We start from the raw sequence: 4,554 nt of genomic DNA on the forward strand, positions 1-4,554 counted from the left end.
TATTTATTTTTGCTAATAAAATGTCCGCTTGTCCCTAGCCAGATCTTTCCCCTTACTGGCACCTTACACGCTCGGGCGTAGAGCCTGCCCATCTTCCCTCTATCCCGGCCATACGCGGGGGAAAGATGCTCATTCAGACGGTGCGAGTAGAGCAGACCTTAAGCAGTGGTTCTCAAACTTGAAGGAACATCAGAATAACCAGACATCAGAAATCCTGGAAGAGCTTGTTAAATATGCAGGGTCCTGGGATGCATCCCCATGAGATGCTCCTTCAGTAGATCTGGGCCAAGTAGATCCTAAGGTCCCCGTCCATCAAGGCCCCCAAACTATCAGGGAGCCGTTCAATCACTGAGTCACTCTGACAGAAACCAACACAAACCACCTTCCACTTGGGGGTCCCTTGAGGCTGCACAGAGGAAATTAACACTCCCCTTCTGTGCCCCTCTAAAACCCACATCTGTCCTGAAGACAGATTAAATTTCTGGGTCTTGGGAGTGAGTCAGGGGATGTCAGATGAATACACTGTGCCCTTTAGTCTTCCTTCTTCCCTCTTCCACACCTGTGCCTCCCTTGAGGGGTGGGGCAAGTCTGGAGCCAAGAACCAGAGAGCTGCTTGGGTACCAAATGAATGAGATATAATGTCCCAGGGATTGAAAGGGGGGAGGAGGGGTACTACCAAAGTGTGGGAACTGTTCTCAGGAATGCCAGAAGAGGCTCCTCCAGCCAGAAGGAGGTGGGGGTGGGGGGAAGTGGATAATTGTAGGTCACATCGTGTTTACCTCTACCTGAATGTCCCTGACGTCAGCAGTGACCTTCTTCTCTCTCCCTCCACCTTCCCAGGAGCCGGTTCCTCTGGACTCAGGTCAGGCTTGAAGGAGGGAGGGAGGAAGGGAGGTAGGCACTAGGCTAACCCAACTTCTTTCTCCCTCTCCCTTGGGCCCTTTCTCATTTTTCTTGGTGCCAGCTGTGGCCTGCGCCAGGGCTAAGCTTTCTGGATCTGACAAAACCTCAGCACCGGGACATGTTAAATTCCAGCACAACACACACACACAGAGAGAGAGAGAGAGAGAGAGAGAGAGAGAGAGAGAGAGAGAGAGAGAGAGCGCTTCATTTAGACAGCTCTCCAGTTCCTTCTCCCTTCCTCCATCGGGTCCCCACCACCCAGCCCTAGGCCAGAGAACTCTTGCTGCAGATGTCCACCAGGTGGTGGCATTGACCAAACAATCCTAAGTGCTAACTACTACACGTGGATTATAACCACGTGAGGAACTGTTCCAACAATTAAGTCAAGCCATTTATTCCTCCCAGCACTTCCTATAAAGGTGTAAATACTATTGTTATCTAATGTGACCTTGGGCCTCACATAACTAGTGAAGGGAAGAACTAGGACTCACATAGCTAGTAAAGGGAAGAATTCAGGGAGTCTGGCTCCAGAGTCTGGACTCTTAATCACTTCACAATAATACCCCCAACTGCCAGCTGCAAAGGGGCCTCCTTCCCTAAGATGGTAACTCTGCAATGGTTTCGTACCCTGCTGGTTTAAAATCCCACGTTTGAATTCTGGGAAGTCCACCTACAGATTTAGGTCTACCCCTAGTACTGGATTTCTATTTCAGCTCCCAAATTCTCCTGTAACAACCCTTGGTGAGAAACTGGATTTGATGCCCATTTGGAAGTATCTGGAAGAAAGTTAGAGGCCGTAGAACCTTCATTCATGCATTCCTTCAACAAATACTTCAGGAGGGTCCATCAGGTGGCAGGCATTGGATACAGCAGTGATTAAAACAGACATGGGGATCAGAAAAGTGACAAAATAAGCCATTAAAATGTAAAGAATACTACTTGGTGATATGTTACAGAGAAAAATAAAGCAAGAAAGAGAATAGAAAAGAGGGGTCAGATAAAGAGAAGGGAAGATTATAGGGACAGAAAGAGGGAGGGAGGAGAAGAAACTTTTTTTTTAACCACGGTAGTTTGGACCAGGTCCTGAACTTTATCTGTGTTATCTCCGTTAGTCATCACAAACACTCAGCAGAGTAGGTATTATTATTCCCTTTTTTTTGGGGTGGTAGGGGACGGAGTCTCACTCTGTTGCCCAGGCTGGAGTGCAGTGGCACAATCTCAGCTCACTGCAACCTCCACCTCCCGGGTTCAAGTGATTCTCCTGCCTCAGCCTCCCGAGCAACTGCAACTCCAGGTGCACGCCACAACACCCAGCTAATTTTATGTATTTCTAGTAGAGACGGGGTTTCACCATGTTAGCCAGGATGGTCTCCATCTCCTGATCCGATGCTGTGATCTCAGTCTCGATCTCGTGATCTGCCCGCTTCGGCCTCCCAAAGTGCTGGGATTACAGGCATGAGCCACCGCGCCACAACCCCTCAGGAGAGTAGGTATTATTATTCCCACTTGACAAAGAAAGAAATGGATCCGATAGGTTAAGTAAGCTTGCCTGGGGATCAGCTCTGGCTGGAGGGAAGGGTTCTGACTGTGACTCCACCCAGACTCCCCCACTGCCACCCCAACTGCTTAGGGGAGGCTGTGAGGAAATCCAAGGCCACTCCTCCCAGGAACAGTTCACTCAGCTTTCACAGCCCTGAGGCTCTGTGATGGGGGCCCCAGCATTGCTGGAGGAATATCCTGGGTAACTAAAGTACTGAAACATGACAGTGAGGTGGATGGAGGGATGTGTGCAAAATAAGGTCCTAAGAACCCCTCCAGTGTCCAGATTGCTCTGGCCCCAAAGCACTTCTATAAACGCTAGTCAGAGGCTAGGTATGGTGGCTCACGACTGTAATCCTAACACTCTGATAAGTGGATAAATGTGGGAGGCTGAGGCAGGCCGATTACCTGAGCTCAGGAGTTTGAGACCAGCCTGGGCAACATGGTGAAACCCCATCTCTACAAAAAATACAAAAATTAGCTGCATGGGTGGCATGCACCTGTAGTCCCAGCTACTTTGGGAGGCTGAGGCAGGAGGACCACTTGAACCCAGGAGGTCAAGGCTACAGTAAGCTGAGATCATGCCACTGCACTCCACCCTGGGTGAAAAAGTGAGACCCTGACTCAAAAAAAAAAAAAAAAAAAAATCCACTAGTTAGGATACGTACTATTGCCCCATTTTTACTGATGTGGTAGCTGAGGGCTGAGATTTCCCTCAGGGCCCACAGCTAGTAAATGGCAGACCACCTTCTTACAAGTGATTCTGCTCCAGCATTTAAACCCTTCTTGCCTCCTCCAAGCCTGTGTGACTATAAATGTTAATTGGTAGAGGAGAGGTACAAGCAGGGTCACTGTGGAAAGTTCAAGGCCAAGAGCTAGGGTCAAACTCCCACAGTTCCCTCCACCCACAGTGGCCTTTGTGACAAGAAAGGGGCAGGGTGGGGACTGTGAGATCTGGAGGCTACCAAAGTTTATAGAGCCTGGGCTGTCCTTTTTTTTTACTGGTTGAGGCATAACCCATCCCTGAGTCACTCCAATGAGTTGAGGCATCCCCAGGCATGGAACCCCCTAGAACCCAAAGAAAGGTGGTCCCTAATCACTGGATCAGGCATCCCAAGGAGAAGGACCTCCAAGGATGGGGCTGGGGAAGTGTGTGCCACCACAGACTACCTGGGCTCCACATATTTTCCACCTTGACCCCCAAGCCCTCCCTGAAAGGGCACACTTGTGATGAGCTTTAAGTGGTTTCTGTGGTTTGGGGGTGGGGAGGGAGGGAAAGAGATGTTGGGGACTGCTCCCCAGTTCCAAGCCACCACCGCCACCTCCCATCCCTTCCAGAGTATTGACCCCCAGCATGGAGATTTCCCCAATAAGGGGACTGGGCACGTGGGGATGAAATGATTCTCTGATCCCTATCAGCCCCTTCCTTACATAAGATTGTATTTGAAGAGGAAATGACCACTACTGCCCTGCTTTGAAAGGACCGATTCCTCCAGACAAGGGACTGTGATTGCAGCAAGAGGGAGAAAGTTTAGGCAAGAGGGGGAACTTCCCAAAAGGATAACCAAGGGACCTTCTTGCCCTGGGGAGAAAAAAACTCAAGCTATCCATGCTTGAGGCAGGGGAGAGGTAGAGAATGCCTAGGAAGCATGTGACACTCTTAGGCCGAGAGGCCAGGACTCTGTCTTCTCAATCTCCAGTCACTTCCTCCCCACCCTACACAGCAGCACAAAGCGGCACAACCGGGGGAGGCAGCCGTGCCTGCAGTGTCTAGGGATGCCCTGTGTCCATCTGCAAGCATTCTACGTGACCTCCATTCTGTGCTTGCGCTTGGTGGGTAGTAGGAGAGGTAGTCAGGAAGGGCCCCTGGAGACCCAGAGTCAAGAGGAAGAGAGGCCTAAAAAGGAGAAAAGATAGAGAGGGGAGAGCTGGAGAAGAGCCACAGACAGGCAGGAGCCGGCAAGGAGAGACAGAGAGATGGGGGATAACTGAGGAGTTCTGGGCAGGAGGGGAGCAGAACGGCATCTCCCCTACACTCCTCTGCACTCCCACCCCTGACGTGCTGGCTCCTCCTGTCAGCTGGAGGGTGCGGGGTGTGGGGGGGTGCTGCGT

This window comes from Rhinopithecus bieti, unplaced genomic scaffold, assembly GCF_001698545.2.
Source record: "Rhinopithecus bieti isolate Rb0 unplaced genomic scaffold, ASM169854v2 scaffold_10548, whole genome shotgun sequence".
NCBI lineage: Eukaryota > Metazoa > Chordata > Mammalia > Primates > Cercopithecidae > Rhinopithecus > Rhinopithecus bieti.